Here is a 17,151-nt window from a genome sequence, read left to right as displayed (position 1 = left end):
TGCTTCAATTGCTTAAGGACATGCTTCCAGAAGGAAATACCTTGCCCAATAGAAATTATGAGGCATAAAAAATACTTTGTCCAATGGGTATGGAGTATAGAAAAATACATTCATGTCCTAACGATTGTATTTTATACAGAAATGAGTGTGAAGATTTAAGAAGATGTCCTAGGTGTGGTTTGTCACATTATAAGGTTAAAGTTGGTGAGAATGATGAAATTGATGAATTCACAAAGGAAGGTCCTCCTGCTAAGGTTGTTTGGTATCTTCCAATAATTCCAAGGCTTAAGCGTTTGTTTGCAAATATTAGAAAATGTGATGGACTACTTCGTCATCCTGCTGATTCTTTGCAGTGAAAGAATATTGATAAAGAATTTCCTGAATTTGGAAAAGAATCAAGAAACTTAAGACTTAGATTGGCAACTGATGGAATGAATCCCTTTGGAAATTTAAGTAGTAATCATAGTTCATGGCCCATTTTGTTAGTGATTTACAACTTACCTCTTGCTTTGTGTATGAAGCGCAAATACATGATGTTATCTATGATGATCTCTGGTCCAAAACAACCTGGAAATGACATAGATGTTTATTTTAATCCATTGATTGAAGATTTGAAGTTATTGTGGAGTGAAGGGGTTGATGTGTTTGACGCGTTTAAGAATGAATCTTGCCGATTGCATGCAATGTTGTTTTGTACTATCAATGACTTCCCTGCATATGGGAACTTGTTAGGTTATAGTGTGAAAAGCCATAGAGCATGTCCAATATGTCAAGACAAGACATCTTATGAGCAGTTGAAACACGGAAGAAAAACCGTGTATCTTGGGCATCGTAGATTTCTAAAGAAATATCATCTGTATCATAGATTGAAAAAAGCTTTTAACGGAAACCAAGAACATGACATTTTTCCCACTCCTTTAAGTGGTGTTGAAATTTATGAAAAAATAAAAAATGTTAATGTGACTTTTGGAAAAAATTGAAGAAGTAAACTGTGAGTGAAATATGGAAGAAGAGATCAATCTTTTTTTACTTCCGTATTGGTGTAAGTTAGATGTCAGACAGTGTCTAGATGTAATGCATGTAGAAAAGAATATTTGTGACAGTCTAATAGGAACACTTCTAAACATTAAAGGCAAAACAAAGAATGGTGTGAATGCACGTCTGGATTTGATTGAGATAAATATACGAGAGGAATTGGCACCGGGAGAAGTTGGTAAACATACATACTTGCCTGCAGCGTGTTACACTTTGTCAAAGAAAGAGAAAACAAGTTTTTGTGAATGTCTGGTGTTAAGGTACCACAAGGCTACTCTTCAAATGTGAAGAGTATTGTATCTATGAATGATTTGAAACTAATTGGCTTAAAGTCACATGATTTTCACGTTCTAATGCAACAATTACTACCGGTGGCTAGCGGAATCTTGCCAAAAAATGTTAGGCATACAATCACTCGACTATGTTCATTTTTCAATTCCATATGTAGTAAAGAGATTGACTCTCAGAAGTTGGATGAACTTGAAGAAGAAATAATTGTTATCTTGTGTCAACTCGAGATGTTTTTTCCTCCATCTTTTTTTGATATTATGGTACACTTGGTTGTTCATCTTGTAAGATAAATCAGATTGTGTGGGCCAGTTTATATGCGATGGATGTATCCAGTTGAACGATACATGAAGATTTTGAAGGGATATGTGAAAAATCAATGTCGTCTGGAAGCTTCCATTATTGAAAGATACATTTCAGAAGAATCTATTGAGTTTTGTTATGAGTACATGTCAAAAGCCAAATGTATAGGAGTTCCTGAAAAAGGTTGGCACTCTTGTAGATTCATAAGTAAATCTTCAAAAGGTGTACATGTCATAAGCAAATCAAGAGAAGAGGTTTTGCAAGCACACTTGTATATCTTGAATAACACTGATGAGATGTTACCATACTTTTTTTTTTTTTATCAGCAATGAATAAATAAAATTAAAGGGGATACTTCAGGGGTATCCCAACCCATATACAGTAACCAGAAGTGGACTTCCTATATCATCCACAAGTGAAACTCTCCTTTATGGTTGGAGCAGAACAACCTTAAAGTGAGAAAACCCTACCCAAAAAAATAACCAACATCGGCGACCACCGATTACACATATGGTGGACGCCGCTTCATCAATCGGTGATCAGGTTGACCTATGGAGAACGTCGCTTCATCAACCGGCGATCAAGTTGATCTTTGCATACCTACGGCGACCATCGACTACGCACATGGAGATCGTTGTTTCATCGACTGGCGATCATGTTGACCTTGTATAACTTCAACAACCTCCGACTACACACATATGGAGAACGCCGCTTCTTCGATCGGCGATCATGTTGACAGAATGCCGCTTCATCAACCGGCGATCATGTTGACCTTTGCATACCTTCGGCGACCACCGACTACGCACGCATGGAGATCGCCGTTTCATGTTGACCCTTGCATACCTTCGACGACCACCGACTACGCCCGTGTGGAGATCGTCGTTTTATCGACCGGCGATCATGTTGACCTTGTATAACTTCGGCGAACATGGCGGAATTTGCCTCATACAAACCTTGCTGGATTTGGATCTGCACACATCAGTGAATACCTACAGCATATCATGGCCCCTTCTTGCAACGTTTCCCCCTTCTTGCACATGTGTCTCCTTAAGAGAATTCGCTCTATATCTTCAAACGTGTAGCACCCTACGTCCCTGCAATTTGATCACAGCTATAGCCCTCACAACCAGCTGTAGCAGGTCAGCATATGCAAAAAACTTGAAATCTGCATAATTTCAGATTATGCAGCATTTAATGCTATTGCTTGCCTTGACACTTGTTTCTCCAGCAACTCCCCTAACCTTCAGCATTGACCCACCGATCCTACCTTCCTTTCGATCACTCCAAAAAACTCGCCACAGAGATCACTCTGGTTTTCTGCCATCGCTTGGTACATAACCTTCCATTCAGCCCTCCACACTTCCTTTATCAAAACAATTACACCACTCCACCATCCGCACTCCACTCCTAACTAGCACAACAACCTTGTACCTGCCAACCACACCTTCTCAGCAACATCTCCCATATCATTAGACGTGTAGGCAAAGGCCTGGATTGAGCATCCAATCCGAGAAAGAACAACTAGTGGAACCCACCCCATACTTCAAACAGAGCCATGTGGACAGTTGTGTTAAATGTAAAGTTTCTTCAGCATCGGGTATCCCTTGTTTAAACACAATCAAGTTCCTCTGATCCCATATGCTCCGAATAATAGCAATCCATAAACCTCTGTTACCATACTTAGATACACACAAAGACATTGTCAAATATAAAAATCCAAGATAATTAGAGAAATGGGTGTTAATTGAGCATAACAAAACATTCATGTCATGGTTTAAGTAACAAATAATGAATGATCCATCAGCATCTGAAACATTAACATGGCTTGCAAACGGTCTCAAATTTGATGTTTTATGTTGTTCTAGCTATGAAGTAAATGGTTGTTTGTTTTACACTAAGTCTCGAGATGATAGGAGTACAATGCAAAATAGCGGAGTCACCTTGGAGGCAGAGTCCTTGCAGTTTTCAACTGCAAAGGATCAAAATCCTGTTGTGGGATCAATGCCTTATTATGGTCTCATACTATAGATCTGGGAAGTTAATTATACCAAGTTTACTGTACCTATTTTCAAATGCAAGTAGGTTGACAATAAGACTGGTGTCAAAGTTGATGAATCAAGAATGACTTTGGTTGACTTTCGAAAGATAGGTTATCATGACGAACCATTCATAATGGCACATCAAGCTTCCCAAGTTTTCTATATCCAAGATCCTACGTTTGACCACTGGTTTGTTGTGCTACATGGAAAAAACAACATAATGACCCAGAAGATACAAACAATGACATTTGTGAGATTGAATCACTTACAAGAACCACCATCAATAAAGAGTACAAGGATGTTGTTGATGTTGTACATGCAACTCGAAATGATCATGACGAAGGAATATATATTTGTATGTGCATGTGATTCGTGTTTAGTCTTACAATATATAATTTTAATTATATTTCATATTCCTAATGCTTATCATATTTTTTTGATAACAGGAACATGGAAGATGATAAAGTTTCTCGTTCAAAAACTGGTAGAGTGTTGAAGATGGATGAAGCTTCTTCTCTACCTAGTCTTAGTGTGTTTGATGTAGGAAAATAGCTAGTTTGCTTTGAAGATTGTAATGCGTTTATATGATCTTGTATTTAGGCTTGTGTATGTGTAAGGTTGCCTTTTGCTACATAACATGTCCTAGATGCCTAGTCATGCTTAGATCAAGCATTTGAAGTGGTCAAAAGTTTTTCCAAAAAGCTTTTTAGAGTTTTCTCAAAAATCAGGATACTGCACAAAAATAAATTTGTTTTTCCGTAAAAGTATAGGTTTATTTTTGGTTTGCTGAAAGGCTTTTCGAAAGTTGGTTAGGGCACCAAAGGTACAACTCAGTCAGTTATTTCAGTTAGCTGAGTTGGCAGTTTTCCTAAAATAAATTTGTTTAGTTTAAACTGAATCTGTTGTTTTCATAACAGCTTTTCAATTGGTTTTTGAAAAGTAGTTAGAAATTGTTTTCTATATAAAGAAAAGCTTCTCTCACATGAAAAGGTGTTGAGCAATCACGATTTTGATAGAGATTAAACACTTTCTGTATGAGAAGAAGGATTAAATTGAGTTTTTGAAAGGTTTTCCAAATTGATCTTCAAGTGTGCTTGTTCTAGGAGAATCTTGATTTTGGTGAAGGTGCTGGTGCAGTTCTGCAGCAATTGAACTACTGGTTTTGAGTTCTAGCATCTTCCTTTTAGGTGTTATCTTTCCTTTATTCTTGTTTGTAAAGGTGTAAGTGTTAGTCACTCTTTGATAGGGTTTCTTGGAGTGCAAGGTATGCTGAAATAGGGTTTTCAGCTTTGTTGGTATTGTTCTTGTAGGTTTCAAGAACTGTTGTGTTGTAATTGTTTGGAATTGGTTTTTAGTGGATTTCACCTTGGAGTGAGGTGAAACTGGATGTAGCTCTTTATCAGTGAACCAGTATAAACCATGCTTGCATACATCTTCTCAACCCTGCACCTGTTTCTAGTTTTTGTTTAATCTGTCAAGAACGAAATTTGTTTACTTGAAAATAAACCTGTTAATTCTGGGCTTAATAAAAACTGCTCTTTGTGATCTGGAAAAGTTCTTCAAGTCATAAACAAAGCTTTTGAATATAAATTTGTAATTGGTTAGGGGAAAAATAGTTTTCTTCATTAAATCCTTGATAAAGATTCATTGTCTTTAAAGCCTTGTGTTGAATACTCTTGATTGCTCTTTTGGCATATTTTGTGTTCTTCAAAACTGTTAAAAGTGAACCAATATGCTTTTGCCATATATCACTGTTTGATCTCAATTCTAACCTGAATAGGTTTTGTTTGTGTTAAAGTGTTGTGAAGAATCAATCTGTTCATTCTAAAATCAATCTGTTTTTTTTTTCTCTGATAAACTGAAAAACAGTTTGTGTTTGCAAAAATTTTATAACTTCAATTCACCCCTCCCCTCTTGAACTTAGACATTAATAAACCCAACAATAGTGGACCTACAAGATTAAAAAATATGTTTAAAAAGATAAATAAAGATGACAAAATACCTTTGTCTATTGACGTCCACACTGGTGTGGCCACTGGGCAATATGCAAAGAAATATAAGAGTTATCTCGGAGTACTGTCTCGTGAAAGGATCTTTATCTTAATTGAGTCCTGGGATCACGTGCTTGATCACGAGAAAAACATGATTTGGCAAGATATTCTGGTATGTAATTGTTTTTACTTTGTTCAATCTAAAGTTCGTTTATACTTTGTTCTTGTTTATGAACTAATTCTTTCAAATAATTTAGACGCATTACAAAATCCCGAATGTGGAAACCTTGAAAGCGAAGGTTCTTTCTGATGTGGGTGTCAAGTTTCATCAGTTCAAATCAAAATTGACAACAGATTATATATATGGTGAAAGGAAAGAAGAAAATCATTGTACAAAATATGCATCCCTTGATGAAGAAACTTGGCAGCAGTTTGTGAAGATTCAACAAACTGAAAAATGATAGGTTAATATCACTTTTATATTTGAATATAGTATATATTAAAGTATTATTAAATTTTGAATGTTATGATAGGAGGTTCGGAAAAAAGAAAAAGTCAGTTAGGCACATAATGATACCCCACACTTATTGTCTCGTGGTGGTTATAAGTTGTTAGAGCAGAAGATGCTTGAAGAAAAAATTAAAGCACGTTCTACTTCCATTGAGGAAATGAATAGTGAAGATTCTTTGAGGCCTCCATCCCCACAACCCCGACATGAGATGTGGAAGGGTGCCCGTATAAACTCATCAGGGACATGGAGTTCTCAGTCTATAGAACAAACAGTTGAACGAATTGTAAGAAATATGTTTTCTATGTGTTATTTTAAATTCAATGTGTTGAGGTTTGACAAATTCTTTTCATTTGTTTTAGGATTCTCTTGTTGAGCAATCAACACAAGGGACTTTTAATCCATGTGGTCGCAATGATATTCTTAATGTTGCTCTCGGACGACCTGAGCACCCTGGAAGTGTTCGTGTAGCTGGATATGGGGTTGGGATTCGGTCATACTTTGGACCTTCACATAGCAAGGAACAATTGTCCAATCAACCTAGCCAAGAGTATTTACTACAATTACGTGAGCAGTTAAAGGCTGAGGTAACTCAAGAGCTTAGAGAAAGTTTCATGGAGGAGTTTAATGTGCGAATAGAAAAGGAGTTCAAAAAGCGGTGGGAGGGTTTAAGACTCTCTCAGCAGCCACCTACTATTGTAGAAGATGAACAACCTCCGCCTCCTATTAAGAAAGTCAGCACTAAAGGGAGTTGTTCGACGGTTGATCTATCGGGAGATGACTTTGGCTCAACTAGCCAATGCGAGTTATATGTTGAGTGTAATTCTTTGACCCAATTCGTTGCCTTGGGTAAGTGTTATGAAGGGGTCACAATGTTACACAATGTGTCTCTTCCTTCTAATTTCATGAAGGTCACGGCGGAGAAGGTCCTTTATGGGTGATCTTGCAGTTCCTGTGCCGACATCATAGGTCACAATTGTAGCAGAGGCATTACATACTTTCGTTGTCTGGCCTAGACATCTCATCAGACCTATAACCTCTATGGTATATCTTTGCACTAATACTAATAGAATTATATATAAGATATATTACATTCTAACTAATTTAAGTATTTGTTTGATTTGATGAGTAGCAGGAACCTAAGCTAAAACTGCCTCTGGGAAAGAAGAAAATAGTCTCCATTGATGATCCTTTGGAGGCATTGGTGGAAGTTGCTACAACTTTAGATACAACCGTCTTAGAGGTTCCATGAGATGCCAATGTTTTTGGAAGGCATAGTAATCTACCGTTGTACGTTCAGATGTCTGATTTGTTGGACCTTGCATCCGGAGATCAAGAGATTAACATAACAGTTCTGCAATTATGAATGATGTAAGTTCAAATTTTAAAATCTTTATACTTTTGATTTATTAAATATATTAGTACTAACTTATTGAAATTTAGGTATCTTTTTGGATTATGCTTGGATGAGGGGAAACATAACATATATGGGTTTTTAGACTATTTTAGACCCTCAAGTCATTCAATTAATTGGAAACAAGAAGTCGGAAACACAAACGTACATCACCACTGCCTTAAAGAATGGTGGAAAACAAATTTATTTTGCTCTTTACATCCATGAGTAAGTCCTTCTTTATTAAATAAGTTATAATAAATTATTGAAATAAGATAAACTAATTAACTGATTTGTTATATAGGTGTCATTGACAACTATTGATCATATCTGTTCAAGATCATACCGCTCATGGTTTTGCACCTTGCATAAAAAAAACCCCTACCTATTTTAAAAACATTATAGACAGGTACGACAATTTCATTTTACATTTATTATTACTTATACATTATATAATGTTATGTATTCTAACATGAAATCTTATTATTTTAGTGTTTACTTTGGATATAACATGTTGTGTGGAAGAAGAAGTTCAAAAGCACAAAAACTCCCTTGGATGTACCTTAAGGTATTTAAAGTATATTTGTTCACTCAATTTAATGTGTTTCACTCATTCATTTAATATATTTATTTTCACATGCAGTCCAACACGCAATCTGGAAATTATGAGTGTGGTTACTATGTTATGCAGTGGATGTTGACTATTTTGCAAGCTGCAATTCATAAAGGTTGGGATCAGGTAATACTTCAATACAATAAACACTTTAAAATTTGGGGTTTATTATTCATGCACTAACTCAAAAAATTTCAAATGTTACAGTTGTTCAACAACCAACACCCACTAGATTCGGAAGCATTGAAGTATGTGAGAACGACATGGTCAAAGTATTTTGTAACCATGTATAACACCTTAGAATAGATAAATCATTAGAATTACAAACTTTTTCATATATTAGCAAAAAAAATTTGTATAATATTATCATTTGTTGTATGTAATTTTTATATTTAAATTATCATTTTAAATGTTTTGATTTTCTGGATTTAAAAATTTTATACAGGTTTGAGATTTATTAAAAAACACTCTTTTTTTCGATACCTACATATAACGACGAATCCAAGTGGAATTGTCTTTAAAAGTCCCTACTTACAACGACCGTTCCTGGGAACCGTCTTTAAAAGTCCCTTAATTTTTTTTAAAAAATAATTAGAAGTCATTTTTAACAACGGTTGTATCAACCGTCGTTATAAGTCTAAGTTTTAACGACGGTTCATTAACCGTAGTGAAAAACTCCACTTTTTAACGACGCCCGCAATAACGACAGTTCTGGAACCTCTTTAAATGTTAATTTTAACCGTCATTAATCTACCTTTTGTACTAGTATATAAAACCTATATAGAACCTTTAATCATTTACCAATTTTTTTTATAATCATGTTATAGTTATTGTTCTTCTTATTATAAATATTATTATTTTATAAATTAATATGAATATTAATATTAATAAAAATAATAATAACATTAATAATAATATTATTTATATTAATGATAATATTAATATTGTTAATAATAATATAAATAAATGTGAGGTCATGGCCGAGTCCGATCATGTAGTGAAATAGTCTTAATGTCAATCTCTGAAGTTAATGAAAAAGATCTCATTTATTTCCCATAAAGACGGGAGAATATTAGTTATGGAGTTTGATCGTATATGTGTGATTGTAATCAATCAATTTTGGAATATAGCTCAAAACAAGACCAAATATGGAGATAAGGGGGGGGGAGAGTACTATCCTATATAAGGAAAAGAAGATGACCTGACAAAAGACAACACTTTAGGGCTAAAAACTACTCTTTCTGACTTAAATGTATGCTCTAGTAATGAGACATCTTTCTTGGCTAGAACATTTGGCACCCACCGTGAGACTAGTAATACTTTTCCTACCTCCACAATATATATGTAAAATTTTCCTTATTCCACAGGCAGCACACACACCATCGAACCATTTCCCCTACAAACCACGCTTCGTTCGCCAAAGGTACATTCCGATTACAATTTTCGCGATGTTGAGTAATTTTTGTTTGTCTCGTTTTACACTTTTAATGTTCTCTAGGACTAATTTTTTATATATTCAATTAATACTTTTTTTATACATTAAAAATTATTTGTATAAAGCTATGTTAGTATTTGATAATTATTCCGCTTTCTAAATTTTGTTTTATATTTTACTATTTTCATGATAATAAATAAGGATGACCCCTTAAATTTCGTAAAAAGGATAATCATAAATATTTGGAGCGTTCAAATCACTTTGGTCAATAATAAAAATTATTTTCATGGATTCGGTTATGTTATTATAATGGATAGGCCAACTTATATTTGATGCATAATTATATCTCATGAATGTTATTTTCTATTTTAAAATATTAAGAATTAGTTTAGTTAATGAAATATTATTTTGGTAATAATTTATAAGAATTTTATTTTACTTATTATGTTGATTGAAACAATTTAAGTACTGATTAAATAATTCAAGAATTTTTTTTTAAAAACTTTAATTTGATGCCATATAAATAAACTGGAAAAATATTAATTTAATTTAGCATATAAATTTGTAAGCTTATGTTACAAAATAAATATGGCCACACATTCTTCAATTAGGAGTAGGAGCGAGAATTTTTACGACTAGAGATTAACTATTTTAAAGTATATTTGGTAAGAATTGGATAAATAAATTTTGGAGGTATATATATATATGTTAGGTTTTTGTCTTGATTAAATCCAACGCATGTGTGGTGACCTTCCATTTTCAGCTTAAAAATCTGTAAACTTCTTTTATCAAAATTAAGAGCTTATTGATAACATCTTTACACCCAAAAAAATAAGAAATAAATAAATGTTTTGTTTATTTACCAATATAACTTATCTATTCAACCATACATTTTTCTTCTCAAGTTTTTAAGATTATGTCATATTTTGTTATAAAAAATCATTATATTACAATGTCGTTTTTATTAAAGAAAGAATACGAAAGCAAGTGAAAAGGGAAAAAATAATGATGGGGTACAAATTTCGTAAAGTTTACTTCTTTTAATTTTTATAATTCTTTATCTTGATTGAGAATACATACACTATTTATTCACTTCATTTTTGCACAAAATTAAAAGAATGGATGGCACGTTGCACTAATGATGGGCCATAAGATTTCGCACTAGTGATGTATTATGTTGTTTCATTATTAAAAATATTTTGACCAATAAAAAATAATAATGAATCTCATAAATTTTGAAAATCCATTTGATAGAAAGTTTATTAAATTAAAAATGTCAAAATTCAAGAATTGGAATGGTTTCTTGTATTTGAACAAATAGTGATGTGATTCCACTGGCAAGATATAGATGATTCTTTGACATTTTATGGAATCAACTTGAGTTGGAGAATGAATAGGCACTTTTAATAGAATTGGATCAATGTTCTATGTTTCAAGAACTCACCAAAACTTGCACCAAACACCAAACTCACATGGAAGACCCATTTCTTGCCAATTGAACCGATTAAAAGAGGTAAGAATACAAAAGCACCGATTAAAAAGATTAGAAACTGAAATGCACCGAACAAATTAAGAGGAAATGAAGAAGAACCAAATGAAACCAGCCAAAGAGAAGAAGAACCGAACCATAACTAGAATTAAGCTAAAACACCAAATGAAATTGCAAGAATAGGAACCTAAGACATGTTTAAGCTTTGTATGAACATGGAGATGAAATGAAAAGATGGAGAAGAGAAGAACTTATGTGAATGAAGATCTTGGTTGATGGACACGCCACTTGAAGTATGATTGCTCCAAGATAAGTGTGCAATGCCGCCACATGAGAGAACCAAGACACTCAAGATGAGACAAGGAAGAGGAGAAGACAAGTTCACACACACTCAATCACCAATTTGGGAGAGTTTTGCTATATTAATTCTCAAATCTCAATTATGAAGGACCTAAGCCCTCCTTTTATAGGAGCAAGGGTCGGTCATTTACAAAGCTTATTCTATAAGCTACCCAAAAGACTCCTACACTCACGCCCCTACTAAGCTCACTCCCAAGCTTCTAGAATTTCCTAAACTAAGGCCTAAAGATGCTTTTACAAAAGAGGTGTCTAATGTTTCCCTCTAAGCACCTTTTAAGATATTATAAAAAGAGAAAACAACCTTCCACTATTTCCTAATTCCTTGAACTTGCTCCTTGTAATCCTATGAGGTGGGCTAATGACTTCTTGAGCGTCTACAACTTGAGCCTCTACCTCTTCTTGTCCTTGATTATTGGCTTCTATTTCTTCTTGATTTTGATCTCCATCATACTCCCCGAGTTGGAGAAAATTCGACCACGAATTCTGGAGACCTACAGAAAAAGGAGTTAGATCACTGATATTAAATGTATGACTACCAAGGTATGTATCAAGCATATCTAACTCATAAGCATTGTTATTAATCCTCTTTAGGACTTGGAAAGGTCCATCACCACGAGGCATTAGTTTGGACTTCCTTTGAGTAGGAAAACGATATTTCCTCAAGTGAAGCCAAACCCAATCACCCTCATCAAATAACAATGCTTTTCTCCTTTTATTGGCAAGTTCAGCATACTTGCCAACCTTCTTCTCAATTCTCATCTTGATGTCTTTATGCAAAGTTTTCACAAAAGAAGCCTTTTCATCCCCATCTTTGCACAAGACATCCTCAAGTATGGGAATAGGATGAAGATCAAGAGGTGTTAAGGGATTAAACCCATAGACAACCTCAAAAGGAGAATGTGAGGTGGTAGAATTTACTACACGGTTATAAGCAAATTCAACATGGGGTAGTAAATTCTCCCACACTCTAGGATTCCCGGAAATAAAGCATCGCAACATTTGTCCCAAAGTTATATTTACCACTTCGGTTTGACCATCGGTTTGTGGGTGACAAGTGGTAGAAAATAAAAGTTTAGTACCAAGCTTACCCCACAAGGTCTTCCAAAAGTGACTCAAGAACTTGGAATCTCTATCGGACACAATAGTTCTAGGAATCCCATGCAAACGAACCACTTCTTGAAAGAAGAGGTTTGCAATATGACATGCATCATCCACTTTATGGCAAGGAATAAAGTGAGTCATCTTTGAAAAATGATCCACTACCACAAAAAATGGAATCCTTTCCCTTTGATGTCTTGGGTAATCCTAAGATGAAATACATAGATATGTCAACCCAAGGCATTGAAGGGATAGGGAGAGGAGTATATAAACCATGGGGATGCATTCTAGATTTAGCTTTGCGGCAAGCTATGCATTTTTCACACAAACTATGAACATGTTTATGCATATGAGGCCAATAGAAATGTTCATGCAACACATCCAAAGTTTTTGCAACCCCAAAGTGACCCATTAAACCTCCCTCATGTGCTTCTCTAACAAGAGATAATCTAATTGAGCTTTGAGGGACACAAAGACATTTTCCTTTAAAAAGAAAGCCATCTTGTATAAAAAAATCTTTGTGTCCTCCTTTGATACACTCTTGATAGATAAGAGAAAAATCAAGGTCATCATGATAAAGATCCTTAATGTGATCAAAGCCAAGAAATTGAGAACCCAAAAGATTTAGCAAAGCATATCGTCTAGAAAGTGCATCGGCCACAATATTAATTTTGCCTTGCTTATGTTTGATCACATAAGGAAATTGCTCAAGGAATTCCACCCACTTAGCATGCCTCTTGTTAAGTTTGTTTTGGCTTTTCAAATATTTAAGAGATTCATGATCACTATGAATCACAAACTCTTTAGGAAAAAGATAATGTTGCCAAGTAAACAAAGCTCTAACAAGTGCATATAATTCCTTATCATAAGTGGAATAATTTAGATGACTTCCCTTCAATTTCTCACTAAAATAAGCTATGGGGTGGCCCTCTTGAAGGAGAACAGCCCCAATGCCTATACTTGAAGCATCACACTCAATCTCAAATGTTTTAGCAAAATTAGGAAGGGCTAAAATGGGAGCATTAGTCAATTTTTCTTTTAAAACATCAAAAGCTTTTTGTTGTGCTTCTCCTCATTGAAAAACCACATCCTTTTTCACTATATCATTGAGAGGTGCAGCTATTGTACCAAAGTTGGGTACAAATCTTCTATAAAAAGAAGCAAGTCCATGAAAACTTCGGACTTTATTCATACATGTAGGCGTAGGCCAATTTTGAATGGCCACCACCTTAGCTTGATCCACATGGACCCCTTTGCTACTCACAACAAACCCTAGGAATTCTATATGATCAAGTGCAAACATACATTTAGCAAGGTTAGCATACAAGTGTTCCTTCCTAAGGGTTTCTAAGACTTTTCTAACATGCATCTTATGGTCATTCAAAGATAAGCTATAAATGAGGATATCATCAAAATAAACAACAACAAACTTACCAATGAAAGCTCTTAGAACATGATGCATGAGGCGCATGAAAGTACTTGGAGCATTAGTTAAACCAAAGGGCATAACTAACTACTCATATAAACCAAAGTTGGTCTTAAAGGCCGTCTTCCATTCATCACCCGGTTTTATACGAATTTGATTGTAGCTGCTTTTAAGATCAATCTTTGTAAAAATTTTAGAACCATGCAATTCATCCAACAAATCATCAAGCCTAGGTATGGGATGCCTATACTTAATTGTAATGTTATTGATAGCCCTACAATCCGAACACATCCTCCATGTGCCATCTTTCTTAGGGATAAGGATAATAGGCATAGCACAAGGGCTCATGCTATCTTGAACCCAACCTTTTTCAATTAAAGCCTCAATTTGTTGGCGAATTTCCTTGGTCTCACTTGGATTGGTCCTATAGGCCGGACAATTGGGTAAAGAAGATCCCGTGATCAAATCAATTTGGTGCTCAATCCCTCTCAAAGGTGGAAGGCCTTTTGGAGGATCTTGAAACACATCTTGAAACTCCTTTACCAAATTATCCAAGCAATGAGGACTATCTACAAGTGGTTCTAACTTAAGAGGTCTAGGGATAGCTAAGAATATAGGATTGTGAGCCACTATATCCCTTTGGACCTCATGCCTAGACACAAGAAGCGTAGGCTTAAGACTTGTAACTTTCTCACTCTCTCTCTTTTTCATCATAAGAATTTGGTCCTCATGGACTTCTCTTGGAGAGAGAGATTTCAAAGTAACCTTGTAGCCATGGAAATCAAAAGAGAGTTTATTGGTAAAGCCATCATGAAAAACTTTTCTATCATATTGCCAAGGCCTTCCCAAAAGAACATGTGTTGCTTCCATGGGCACAACATCACATAATACCTCATCTTTGTATTTTCCAATAGAGAAATGGATGAGGACTTGCTTATTCACAATGATTTCGCCTACTTCACTAAGCCATTGCAATTTGTAGGGCTTTGTATGAGAGATAGTAGGCAATCCAAGCTTATATACTACTCTTGTACTAGCCACATTAGCACAACTACCCCCATCCACTATTAAAGAGCAAATGTTGTTTTGAATAAGACATCTTGTATGGAAAATATTTTCCCTTTGACTTTCATCAAAAGGTTGTGAAACTTGTCCAAGAAGTCTTCTCACAACTAACAAATCTCCTTCAAGTGGACTCTCACTTTCATTCTCACTAGATGCTCTAGAATGTGAAGAATGCCTAGGTGAATCCGAATCATACTCACTCATGACAATGCCATTATGCACAAACATATTCCTTTTAGAAGGACAATTAGCCGCAATGTGACCATAACCCATACACTTAAAACATTTCTTACTAGACGATTTAGTTGGAGATTTAGGAATAGAAGTAGAAGGCTTAGATTCCTTAGGTTTGAAAGATGAATCTTTACAAGGAAATTTTGAAAAAGATTTTTTAGTTTTCCAATAATTGTTGTAGTAACCATCATAGGGAGCATTTTTAAAAGCATTTTTCTTTTCTAGTTGGGTTTCCACCTGCATTGCAAGATGAACCAAAGAACCCAATGATGAATACTCTTGAAGCTCAACAATATCTTGAATATCCTTCCTTAGACCACTCACAAACCTAGCTATCATAGCTTCCTCACTCTCATGCATATCTACCTTAAGCAAAAGCGTTTCTAATTCTTTGAAATAAGCATCCACACTTAGTGTGCCTTGTTGAAACCGTTGGAGTCTCAACATGAGGTCTTTCCTAAAGTATGGTGGCACAAACCTAAGGCGCATTTGATCCTTTAAAGAGTCCCAAGAGTCCACGGGAGGACCCTTGTGATAGATAATGTCCTTTACAATACTATGCCACCATTTCATGGCATAATCACTAAACTCTAAGGAGGCTAGCTTAACTTTATGGTCATCATGGACCTCATGGACATCAAAGGTTTGTTCACATTTAACCTCCCAATCTAGGTACACATTAGGATCACTATCTCCATTAAAACTAGGAATTTTGACCAAAGGAAGCTTAGCCTTGGAGTCTTGGTGAAATCCATCTTCACGGTGATGTCTATCTCCATAAGCATGAGGTCTATAGCCATGAAAGTGGGGATGAGGTCTCCTTCGTCTATGTTCCTCTTCACGGCCATGATCATTGGAAGAACCTCTTGATGAAGGTCTATGAGAATGATGCTCTCCATGGATAGAATGGGAGGACCTAGGTTGCTTCATTTCAACTCTTTGCAATTTTTCCTCCAACCGTCTAATAGCTTCATCTTGGAGAGTAATGGTTCGTTTTGCTTCTTTTAATTCACCAAGAACATAAGCTTTACTAGGCGAATGCTGTTTGTAAGAAGCACCACTGGAATATGAAGCCATTTAAAAAGAAAACAGCAAACAAAAAAGTAAACAATGTTAAGAAAACAAGGTTAGCAAAAAGAAATTGGAGCAAAAAGGCCGAAGTGAAGTGTCACTTAAATCACTCCAAAGAAAGAAAACTCCTTTTTACCAATCTGATCTTGAGGCCTTTAGTAACCTCAAATGAAAGATGTCAAAGCAAGAGCACACAATCTCAAAGCAAATCACCACAAAACCAATGAACAATGAAAGACAAACAAGAAAAGGCTATAGCAAAAGGAATACAAGATATATGACAAACTCAAAGATTAATGAAGAAAAGACAAGCAAGAAAATAAGGTACTCAATGAAAAAGAAGGCAGACAAAAGAGACCTAAAGAAAAGCACTAGAGTAGATGAAGAAAACAAAAACAGAACTACTGAAAAAAAAACTATGCAAATTGTGCTTAATGTTCACCGATTTATCTGGAATGATATAAAGCGAACTGGATTATGAAATTGTAACCACAGAAAGTTCAAGATCTTAGCTCAACAATGGCACTGGAATTACTTAAAAACAGTAAGCCAATTAATTGAGATAAATTTTCTAAAATCGCTGCCAGATTACCGTATTTTTTTCGGCAGAATTACACACTTTTTGTTTTGATTTATCATTTTTTTTGTACTTTGAATTTTGAAGTACTTCTCTTTTTCTACTTTTTTATAACACCTTGACGAACACAAATCCAGAATTTCAGAAATTTCCAGTAAGTAAATCAATTGTTATAAGGCAAAACAGTCAGCACATTTGCAGAAAACAAAGGAATCCTAACAGGAAT

The 17,151-nt window shown here is 35.0% G+C and overlaps 1 pseudogene; it reads right to left on the bottom strand.

Moving 5' to 3' along the window:
- Positions 1 to 11,988: 11,988 nt before the first annotated feature.
- LOC137824524 (uncharacterized) lies at positions 11,989 to 16,354 on the bottom strand (annotated as a pseudogene).
- Between the last annotated feature and the right edge of the window lie 797 nt (positions 16,355 to 17,151).

This window comes from Phaseolus vulgaris, chromosome 8, assembly GCF_000499845.2.
Source record: "Phaseolus vulgaris cultivar G19833 chromosome 8, P. vulgaris v2.0, whole genome shotgun sequence".
NCBI classification, from domain to species: Eukaryota; Viridiplantae; Streptophyta; class Magnoliopsida; order Fabales; family Fabaceae; genus Phaseolus; species Phaseolus vulgaris.
This window is presented reverse-complemented; position numbering and strand designations above follow the sequence as displayed.